This window comes from Sceloporus undulatus, chromosome 4 (genome assembly GCF_019175285.1).
Source record: "Sceloporus undulatus isolate JIND9_A2432 ecotype Alabama chromosome 4, SceUnd_v1.1, whole genome shotgun sequence".
NCBI lineage: Eukaryota > Metazoa > Chordata > Lepidosauria > Squamata > Phrynosomatidae > Sceloporus > Sceloporus undulatus.
Window position 1 is genome coordinate 49,680,161 of NC_056525.1, and position 12,232 is coordinate 49,692,392.

Below are 12,232 nucleotides of genomic sequence, written 5' to 3' on the forward strand. Positions count from 1 at the left end.
CATTGTTTGCTTGAGTCCTATCAGTCTGGTTTTGGTTCATTTCATTCATTCTATTGCGAGCCATTCCTTCTAATAGCATACTAGGTGGCCCTGTACTGATTGGTAAGACCACAAAATGGAGCCAGCTATAAACAAGAATAAACTTTCTGCTTACCCAGGGGAACATCCTTGCATTCCAGATTCTTCTAATTTGTTGGGGGAGGATACTGTCATTGTATCTTAAATGGTACTTTGGGAGGGAGGGATTAATCAGGAGTGGAGGAAAATTGCTTCCTCTGAGCCTTATTAATCCTCAAAGGACAATTAAAATTGTGAGGAAAGTAACCTCTCCCCCGCCCCTGAGCTTAAATGTCCCTGGAGAGAAGAAGAAATCAAATTCAAGAGATGTGACCATCAGGCACCCATCCCCCAACCCCAATTTCAGCTAAGTACTAATATACAGCATAGTAAAAGGAAGGTATTATAACCCCCATTCCTATACTATACTGTTGAAACTGTGGCAAACCCTTCATCCACCTTTGAATCTGAACAGGTCACTGCTCTTGCATAATAAAGTCCAGGAATATTTCACAAGTTCACCTAGCCCCACACAATTATTTGCAAATCTTCTATGCCTTTATAATTTCCCATTATCTAAATATTGTAGACACTAAAGATTGGACTGAACCATGATTAAAAGTATTATCAGGACTCACATCATTCATTGGCTTTGATTTTCAGCACATTGTGGCCCTTATCACACAAGGGGTTTTGCAGTTCAGATCCGGAGTCACTCCTGGTCCAACCATGCGAATTCATGTTAAAATGTGATGTATTATCACACGTGATTGCTTTCGGGGGGGGGGAGGGTCATTCCGAGGCGGATCCACAGTCAATTCGAAGTGACTCCACATTTTTGTGAATTCGGTAACAAGCGAATTCACAAAAATTGTTTCTAAGCTCACTTCGATTTCAATCTGAATTGCTCTGGTGTGGAATACAACTTTACTTCCATCCTGGTTCACCCGCCCCCAAACCTCCAAGGTGGCAAATTTCCCATGACGTGGTGCTGCAATTTTGCTGCATTTGCTTCCGGTGCTCCTTCAAGAATGGAGTGCATGTCTGGATGTAGCTGACAATGGAGGGGGTGATCTGGGGCTGGGGGGAGAGATGGGAGCAATGGAGGGAGCGATCTGGGGCTGGGGAGGGATGGCAAGAGCCATGAAGGGGACGATCTGGGGCTGGGGGAGAGGTAACAACTCCCAGAATTCCATAGTGTTGAGATAGGAGCAATGGAGGGGGCGATCTGGGGCTGGGGGAAGAGATGACAGGAGCAATGGAGGGGGGGTCTGGGGCCGGGGGGGGGGGGGACGGGGCAATGGAGGGGGCGATCTGGGGCTGGAAAGAGAGATGACAAGAACAATTCACGTGAGGGTTGCATTCACGTGAAACAGAAACCAGGAAGTGGCTCCCTCCTTCATCCCGGAAGCATAAAAGTTCTCGATGCATTCAGAGCCCCACTGATCATGTGCAAGGGTGCCAATTCAAATTGTTGAATTGGCATGGTATATACCAGTGTGATAATTTAATGTGCACTCACTCCGCTTTGACTCAGGAATGACCACAATTTCATTCTTCATGTGTGATAATTTGTCACATGAATTGCCTTGGATTCAGATTGATTCTGCTTCCCCTTCAATTCGGTTTGGCTCTGGATTGGAGTTCCAGTTTTACGTGTGATAAGGGCCATTCATTCTTGGTTTCATTCTTAACTGTCTAGCCATTCTTTTCTTTATTTTTTTTCTTTTTCCAACACTGTTTTTTGTTCTTTCCACTTTCAGAGGAAGTCTTTCAGTCTTCTGTTCTGGGTCCATTTCTCTATACTCTTTCTCGTCTTCCCCTTCTCATGTCCTCCTATTAATCATTCTTAATATCACTTTTCACGTTCCCCTAGATGATTTGCAACATTATATTTCATCTGCTACATGTCTTGCCAACTCTTCCTCTTGGCTGTTTCATCTTGCGTGTTCTCTCACCATTTAAAGCTTAAGCTTTCTATGAAGAAATTTTTGATATGTCCATTTCCATTTCCCTTTTCTCTGCTGCTTAGAAAAATTCTTTATTTCTTCTTTGTCCCAGGTCCATAATCTGGAGGTATTGTGATTTATTTTTCTCTTTTCTTTCTTTTCTTCAGTTTTATGCCACTTGCTCATTTGAATGTCTTCATATTTCTAAAATGTCTTCCTTTCCTTTTATCATTACAACTAAATATCTGAATTGCCCCTTGTTTTTTAACTGGCAACCTTAATGCTCTTCTTCCCAGCTTGCCTGTTTTTCATCCATGTATACCAAACACCCTTGCCTTTGTTAGCTTCGCCCATACCTCTTCTTTTATATCAGAAAATAAGCCCTCTATAATCTTAATGTGGAAACAGCAGGTCAGATAAGCTAGCATAAGAAGTTTCCAGGACTCTGCTTTCCATACATTTCAGAAGAGGTGATAAATGCCAGAATTGTACTAACAAAGGGATGGTGCCAATGAGTCAAAAATATCTGCAGTCCAGTGGCCTTGTGCTTTGGAAATCCACTTCCAGTGCACTCATTCACACCCCACTGTTAGCTTCTCAGAAAACTGACTTCAAAGAAACCCAAACCCATTTCAAAGGAACACTCTGAATTTTGCCCCAGGGTAAAAAATTTCTATAAATGTGGGTGCCTTTCTTTGTCTTCTCAGCTTAGTCTTGCAACAGGCAGAAATGCTGCCAGTCTATTTGACCAAGCTCCTCAAGCAGATCCCCCAACCGCCCCCCCCCCATTGCAATGAGAACTGTTTGAGTCCCCCAGGACTCTCAGCAACTGAAGCTGTGATCCTTCAGGTGCAGTATCTCTGATTCAATCTAGTTCGATCTCAATCTAACATCTTTATTTCTCTAGTTTTGTGAAGTGTGTGTGTGTGTGTGTGTGTGTGTGTGTGTGTGTTGATTTCCCCATTTATAAAAAAAAATTTCATTGAGGATGTGCCTCTGGAGTTTCTTTTTGCCTAAGACCTTGGTATATATAGGGATGATCCCAAAGGCTGTGTAACCCAGCCAGTAATATCTATTTGACAAGTAGATATCAAAGTTCTCAAACAAGTGATATCCAAAAGGAAGAGTGGTAATTAACTTGAATCTACATTCCTTGGGGCCTGTCACTGAACAAAGTTTTTAAAAATGTCTATTTTGGGCTTGATGCAAGTAGGACAAACCTACAATTCTACAATTATAGCTTATGTTTTCTCTTATGCAGTAAAATTAATCATCTTTGTGCTGCTGTTTTAGAACCCCCAGGCTCAGCCTGAGACCCATAATCTCTCATTTTCCAAATCAAATACTAAGGGTAAAGAGAGGGGGCTGAGCAACTTGCAGCCTCCTTAGGGAAGGCTGTCTCATGCTTAACATATTTACTAAGCAGTTGGCAAAAGGCTGACTCATCAGCAGCCTTGGCGCTGTTCTCAGGATTTTGCCAGGGACTGCATTAGTGCAGCCACACAAACTGGGCTCTGAAGGACATTATGGTAATGTGCCTTCACCTGTGCTATCATTGGGGCCAGTACTGATGGACAATGCAGCTTAAGAATTAACCTGGCACAAGAGAGCATGCACTGCTCTGGCACTCTTTTGGTGAATGTTGTTTCTTCTGCCAAATTGTCACTTCCATGATCTCAGAACTGGAAACAGTGCATTTAGGTCTCATTCATAAAGCAGGCAGCTGTAATATACACACATTGATGGATGAGCCCTTGAAATGCTCTTGAAGTATAAAAAGAAGAGCCTGAAATATCCTCTTTTAGTGAAAGTGAACCAGCAGCCATACATTTCAGAAAGGAAGATATACTGGCAGTCCCTTTTTAAATACAAGTTTTTTTTCTCTATTAGGTCTTAGTTCCTTCATGATATGCAGCAGCCATATTAAGCTTGTATGAACTATTGTACATTCGATTCCTAAATCTCATTTCACAGCTTGGGCACTCACCGCTCCTTAATTTGAAAGCAATAGTACCCATGTCAAAAACCCCAAACCTATGTGGATAAATGTGAATACTTGTTAACAACACTTTCATTTTTCACACTGGCTGGATAATCCATTCTTACAAGGAACTGGCATTTCAAATCCACATGTGTGAGACTCAAGGTGCATCACCAACCACTCTTCTCTTAACACAGTTTGTTGACAAATACAAGAAAGGAACAGCAGTGTGTCCAACTGTAATTCGCATCATGCCCAGCCAGAATGCTCTTTAGCCATGCTTGTTGGGGATAATAGAAAGGGTAGTCTAACCATTCTATGTTAGACTAGAGGGAAATGACAAAGGTATTGACATACCCTGGTCAACCTATGGCCATTGAAATAAATCATTATAGGCAAATCTGAATCATTCTGCTTTGAATCTGTGACAAAAAGCATGCCCAATAGAAACTTAAGAGCAAAACAGGAATAATATTTTGCTAGTCACAGGCAAGGATCCAGAAAAAGGACATTGGAGACAGCAAAGAGCTCCCTAATACTACCTTTTTAAACATGCAAGGAACACAATGCAATTTAATTTACATCAAGCTAAGCCATTAAACATTAAGGAGTTTATCATACCATTTTTATTCTTGCCATGATCACATTAATGAAGGGAAGTGCACACATAATGGTTGGGGAATGCTCCCTACTGCATGACTGGGTTGTAGCTGACCCCTTGTGCTCTGTTCTCCCCCCTCCCCCCATTCCTTACCCTGCCTCCCTGCCCTATGTCTTATCCAGCATGCCTTGCATTTGTGTGTGGGTTGTTTTTCTAAATTCAGTTCTGTGATTCACAAATGCAGTTTAACAGGAAAAGAGAGGAGGGGGGAATCATTTTGGCACAGTGAAGGGGAGGGGAGATAGAGGAGCGGAGGAGACACTGATAGCAAATTACTGCGCAATTCTGGAACTGCCACAGAAGTGATTTACCACACCTGATGACTAGTGCTTTGAGGAGTTTATTGATGGGCTTTCCCATCAAGGTGTGGGCTAACTAACCATACTTCCAGGACAAGGCAGCAATGAAAGGGAGATGGTGCCATGCGATAGGTATCACCAAAGACACTATTATCCAACTTTCATGGTGGTTAAAAAGCCATGTGTGATAAAGTTCTCATATTCTGCCTCCCAATTCTGTCAAAATAAGTGAAGATATAGGTTGGGAGGAGTGACTCAGGGAAGAACTTGCCCCTCGCTTGTATCTCCTTAAAATGCCTGTCCAATACTTGAGAACAATGGCTACTGTAGAATAATGTCTTTGAATGAATTAGATATACACAGAGTGAGAGCCTATATTGCACAATCTAGTGTAATAGTTCTGCTATCTCAACCTCCTCTCAACCTCTCCTGCACCCACCATTTAGCCACTGTGGTCTCACACCATTCAAGGCTGATGAAGAGAGGGAGGGATTGGAGAAGCATCTGGCTGTGACCCCTTAGCCAAATGCAGACCAATGATATTCACTACTGCTTCTCAGACACTACCCTAGCCTTTTACTCTCCATCAGTGCCTGAATGCTGCAGTGGCAAAATGGTGAGTCCAGCAGAGGCTTTGCAAGGGTGGAAAAGCATATCAACCTCCAGACTGAATAAAAAAGGGGTATGCAGGCGTAAGCTTATGCCTGCATGCATCATTAACAGAATGACAACTGCAAACATTTTCAGGCAACAACATGTAAATCAGAATGAAGGGATCACTGGCTACTTACTATTCATGATGGTTATCTATTACCTCCAGTATCAGAAGCAATATCTCTTTCTACATCAGTATTGGGGAGCATGAACTGTAAGAGACTGTTACACTCATGACCTGCTTACGGTATTCCCAGAGGCATCTGCTTGGCCAGTGTGAGAACAGAATGCTGGATTAGATAGTCCTTTGATCTGATCCAGCCCAGCTCTTCTCATGTTCTTAATGAGCTGTGGGACAGTTCATCAGTTGATGTTAGTCACAGAAGCCTTTAAAACTGCAGCCAGAGCAGCCTTTCCTGTAACTGTATTGCCTATGTTTGGAACAGCTTTACCAGCTGATTGCTGTCTGTTCTTCAGCTCTGACAAGCACAACAACTCTGTCCAAAAGGCCGTACCCAAGAGCAGAAAACAAGATGGAAACAGCTTTTCTATTCCAAATGATTCAAGCATTACTACAATCTTTACACTGTTTTGTCTTCACAGGAGAAGGCTGGCTAGGTGACAAAAGAGCTAATTCACAGTGTTTTATGCTTATATTACAAAGTCCCTTGTGCAAGCAGATGCTTCAGTTTTCCTTTTTCTATTTTTCTGAAGCCAAAATTAATTAAGGAACATATATTCTTAGCAAGCCAGAGCTGGCAACACAAATACAAGCGTCAACCCAGCAACCACAACCACTATAAATTCCTTTATGTGACTGTAATGGAAGATGAGGTAATCTGCATGTGTTACTCAGATGGTCAGGTAGACTGGAGGTTGCAGCTGATGGAAGAATTTGGGATCCCTTCTGAATATGTGTCAGAGTTCTCACATGTAAAACTCCTCTTATGTTCTCAAATATATACTTGTTGAGTCCCTTTATTGAATAACTAATTACACAGTCAGATCCCCCCATAGCTAGGATATGAATTGAGTATGTTTATACAAAAAAGAGTGAGTTTTAGATACACTTTAGCCCTCACACTTCTTTTGAAATGAGTCAGTGGGGCTTACTGTGTTTAGGTTTCTGTAGAAATCTCTTAGCAGTAAATCAAATCCTTTTGGCATCTTCTGAACTACTCAGTCAGGACCAGACTGGTTTGACACATCCTGCTCCAGAGGAAACATCAGATATTTTGACCAGCACTTCTGTGAATCAGGCTGGTATCCTATCTATACATACTTACTAGGGAATAAATCCTGCTGCAAATGGTCAATGTTTGCATAATCAAGGAGGTTGACAGTAATTGCTTTTGAGTAATGTATAAGACTGTACTGTCAGTTCCATAACAGGCAAACAGAATAAATGGTAAACTATCTCATATTTCTATTCAAATGCCCTAGCAGTGCATAAATTCATAAATAGTTAAATTTATGTCCTACACTTAAATAAATAAATAATTCATAAATTAGCATACTTAAATTCAGGCTGTAGAACAGTCAAGAGTATCAGTAAGTATCTCTGTATTTTAAAATTTTTACTTGATTATGGAGATGGTGTCTACTTTGGCTGGAACTGGCTTATCAAACAGAGTAACAAAACTCTGGTCTATACCTCATGATATTTGACATGATTTCACAGAATTTTGGTCACAAATCAGCAACACTCATCACATTGGAACAACAAGGCTATGGTATTAAAATATGAGCTCTGTCTGCACTTTGATCTGTGGAATAAAAGAGTATATTAAATGCTCCGTCACCCATTTTCAAAGAGCAAGAAAATAAACATTTGAGAACTGTTACTGCTCCTTTGGGGTTTTATTTTTGCTTTGCTTTGTTTAGTCTTTAAATATTGGCTTCAAAAAGGAAGAAAGGAAAAGGATAAGAGAGAGAAAGGAAAGATTATGACATGAACATGGGTTAGGGCTGACTATATTTCCAAAAACATGGGTTAGGGCTGACTATATTTCCAAAAACAATGTTTTCTTGAAGCTGTTGTCTATGAAATACACTTTTATGTATACCTAAAACAGTAAGAGCTTCTTGCCATCAAACAAATGGTGAAAATTTACAATTTATTGTTGCTAAAAGCACACAGGGCCCAACTACATTGACTCTGAATTAGATTTCAGGTTGCAAAACATGATTTAAAAAAAACATGTCCAGCTACAAATGTCAAAGATTTCTCTAATACAAAACTAATACATTGTAATACATCCAACCAAAAAGGGGTAACTACAGACAATACCTACATCATACCTAAAAGGAAGTTTTGAAGGCAAGCTTCTTCCGAGTAGCAATATTGTTCAAAGGTAGTTAAGAATAAGAGACAAATTACACATTAAGGAGAATGCATATACCTTGAAATTGACATTTCCCCCTCTCATAGCAGGGATTCCTCAGAGATGTGTATTTCAGCACCCAAATTTGCAAACTAAGTCTATGTTGCCCCTCAATATCCAATCAGAAAAGAATGCATGCTAAATTCAAGACTTTGGACAATCATGTGTTATGATAAATAGTCATAGCTTCTCTTCTGTCATACATGTCATAGTTTCTCTCCTCCTTCCACTTTTCCCCCTTTGTTCTCAGCTGACTTTCATTGGTGTAAACTAAGGTCAAAGTGGAAAATAGTTTGCACTCAATTAATGCAGCAGTAGGGGAGGAGAGAAGGCAGTGGAATTTTGCCCTTCCCTCTAGACGTTGGCAAAAATACACAACTGCAGCCTCTCCTAATCTATGTGTTCCTCCTCAATAATTTTTGCCATCTTGACCAAACTCTGGTGTTGCTTGATCACATTTGCCTTATTTGCAACTGTGATATGTTTGAAGGCATGTGCACAATATAGTAATTTAAAGGGCAGATCGATCAGGCATGGCTTTTCCTTCATCTTATTTACTGTGCACATTGAAGCAACTTCTGAACTGTAGGTATATATGAATGTATGTCTGTGCTCCATGGTGTCTGCATAAATAACAGATGAGATGGTTAGACTGCAGGACTCAACTGTATCATTTCAGATTGCAGAAAGATTGGACCTTCAGGTGAGGACTCATTGTTGTTTGACGTCTCTGTGCGACGCTCTGCAGCATGGAAAGCCTATGTGGCAAAATACCTGGCCAGGAGACAAATTCCAGCTGGCAAAAACTCCTTCTGAGAGCATGAATTACCTACATGTGCAAAAAAATGTTGCTTCTCATGAGGAAACCACTGATTTCTTAGTGGCTGGAAATAAACTGAGCAGCAGAAGGTGGGTGGAATTAACATCAAATTCAAGCAACTCAGGTGAGTCTTTAAAGGACACAGGACCAGCAAAAATCCTCACTTTCTTAACCATTTTGAACTACCTGAACAGTGCCAGGCAGAATCTGAAAATAATAAAGGTAAAAATCTAAAGGTGAAGCCCAGGATAGTGTTTTATTATTATTGTTGTTGTTGTTATTATTATTATTATTATTATTATTATTATTATTATTATTATTATTATTAGATTTATTTCTAGCCCACCCAATCACGAAGAATCCGGGCGGGTTACAACAATAAAATACAACAAATTACAATAGAGTTAAAAAATCAAACCCTAGACCTACCACCACCCCCCATTCCCAGTACTAAAACAGAATTAAACAGTAATAATATTAAAACATTTAAAACATTAAAAACATTGAACAACCAAAAAATAGGCAGAAACATTGGTGGGGGGAAATAGACAGATGAGGGGACAAATATCTCTATATCTGGGGAGGGTAACTAAGTTGGAAAGGCCTGCCGGAAGAGATCCGTCTTGAGTGCTTTCTTAAAAGCTACCAGAGTGGAAATGTGACGGATCTCCTCCGGCAGGTTGTTCCATAGTTTAGGAGCAGTAGTAGAAAAGGACCTCTGGGAGACAGATGTTAGCCTTGATTTTTTTGGCTGTAGTAGATTTCTTCCAGAGGACCTTAGTGTGCGGGACGGACAATAGGGAAGAAGGCGTTCCCTCAAGTACTCTGGGCCCAAGCCATATAGGGCTTTAAAGGTAATCACCAACACCTTGTACTTTGCCCGGAAACTAATAGGCAGCCAGTGCAGGGACTTCAAGACCGGTGTTATATGGTCATTCCTAGAAGTTCCCGTGATCAATCTGGCTGCCATATTTTGTACCAGCTGAAGTTTCCGAATTTGGCACAAGGGTAGCCCCAAGTAGAGCGCATTACAGAAGTCCAATCGAGAGGTTACCAGTGCATGTACTACTGTTTCCAGGTCCCTCGGCTCCAGGAAGGGGCGCAGTTGGCGTATGAGACGAAGGTGATAGCAGGCACTCTTGACTGTCGCATCCGCCTGAGCTGTCAGTTGGAGCGACGAGTCAAGAAGCACCCCCAAGCTGCGAACAGAATCCTTCAGGGGAAGTGTGACCCCATCCAGAACTGGCTGACACAACTCCATTCCTGGATTCGGGGTTCCTATAGCAAGTATCTCCGTCTTACCTGGATTCAGCTTGAGTTGGTTTTCCCTCATCCAGTCCATTACCGCCCCAAAACAGGCAATTCAGAGGAGAGATGCCATCCTTAATCACTGCTTCAGTCCGAGACATAGAGAAGTATGTTACAATTTTTAAAAGTTTGTTTCAAAGCTAGACGTTTGTGCCGGTTTTAAAAACAAATCTCTTGAGCTACAGTGAGTTCTTCCAATTTTGGGAGCAAGTCAATATAATTCAAATTCAGCTAGCCAAGCAATCAAATGGTCAGATTAGTAATGACTCATAACCACAGCCTTGTATAAACCACCTGAAGTTACATCATAGTGTGTGTGTGTGTTTCTGTGCCTTCAAAGCATTTTTGATTTATGGTGACCCTAAGACCCTATCATGAGGTTTTCTTGGCAAGATTTGTTCAGAGGAAGTTTGCCATTGGCTTCCCCTGAGGCTGAGACAGTGTAACTTGCCCTGGATCACCCAATAGGTTTCATGGGCCCATTACAGATGGGCAAAATGTGGTGTGGCGGTGGCGGTACTAGGGTTAGGGAGCATGCACTATGCAGATGCTCCCTAACCCTAGTACGTATTCCGTACGTCAAAATGGTAGCACCCTGTACACATGGGCACCGTCATGGCAGATGCTTAGCATCCATGCCTCGTGGCGCACTTGTGACATCACAAGTGTGCCATTGGTGCACTCGGGCATCACAAGTACACCAGAAAAAGAAACCGTTTTTTGCGGGTTCTTTTTTGCTGGCGAGAAACTGCGTGGTTTATCCACTGCGGCTTCCTGCCGGCAGAAAAGGAGGTGCTGGCAGACAGCCCTTTTTGGGCATTCTGTATCCTTCCTTGGTGACTGAAATCCTGGTATCCAGAGTCATAGTTCAGCACTCAAACCACTATGCCACACTGGCTTTCTGGGTATACAACTTCCCAAAACAAAATAAGGACTAGACCAAAGTACTGTTTTACATCGAAGGAAAGCAGGTTTGGATGCCATCAAATTCTTGATATGTGAAAAATGTATTTGTCTGAGTGGCAACTATTGATATAACATTTCCTCTTTATCAATGGTTCCAAAGTTGTAGTACTTAGGCTTCATGTCCCAATAGCTTTTTGCTCTTGGGATTTTCAGACTGAGGTAGGATGATAAACATCACATGTCAAGAGCAAGCAGTTTATAAGCAGTCTACACAACTACAGCCATTCATTCACTCAGACTTGGAGCAAGTAAAAGCCACATCCAGTGGGACAGACTTATCTCAGTCAGTCCCAATGGGAAAGACTCACTGATTACCTCAGAGAGGAACTGGGACTTTTCCATTACACTCCTTAAAGTACATTCAATATATCACAACTAACAATTGTAGTAAATAGGAGATGCTGCACTTGTGGGTGCTAATAGAGTTGCTAATCTCTAAAAGACTGTAAAGGGGCATGGCCCTGAAGCTCAGTGCAAACATGCTTAGGTTAGATCTGTTCTTTAAGGAAAATTACTTGCCCTTTTGGAAACTGAGTGGAAGGATGCATGCCTAGACACTTATGGGAGGCTCAGATATTTAATCATTTAATTGAACTATACTGCTGCTAAAAAGATATGACGAACACTCATTGTAAATTGTTTTAAATGGGATTAAACAACCATATGGAGTATGGAGTAGTGGTTTGAGTGTTGGACTATGACACTGGAGACCAGGGTTCCATTCCCTGCTCATCCATGGTGTTTATCAGACGAGCTCTTAAAGAGGTACTATTCCAGTGTGACTTCTCTAGCTGCCTCCTGTTGCATGCTGGGATTGGCAGTTTTAAGGAGGGGTATTTAGAATTCTCAGGCAGAGAAGTTCAGCTCCTGAAAACTGCCAATCCCAGCATGCAACAGGAGGCTGCTAGAGGAGTCACACTGGAATAGTAGCTCTTTAAGAGCATAGTGTGATAAACATCCATGACACCCACTGGGTGACCTTGGGCAAGTCCTACATTCTTAACATCAGAGGAAGGCAGTGGCAGACCTCCTTTGAACAAATTTTGCCAAGAAAACCCTGTGATAGGATCACTATAAGTCAGAAACGACTTGAAGGTACACAACAACAACAGCAACAAGAACAACAATGGTCTGTTGATCACTAAACATGTTA

The 12,232-nt window shown here is 41.5% G+C and overlaps 1 long non-coding RNA gene across 1 annotated transcript in view; it reads left to right on the forward strand.

The window, feature by feature from the left end:
- Positions 1–9,040, forward strand: part of LOC121930035 — a 48,104-nt gene extending 39,064 nt beyond the window's left edge. The window contains exon 3 of the long non-coding RNA XR_006103803.1: positions 8,665–9,040. This is a non-coding gene — a long non-coding RNA (uncharacterized LOC121930035). The remainder of the gene's footprint in view (positions 1–8,664) is intronic.
- Positions 9,041–12,232: the final 3,192 nt, after the last annotated feature.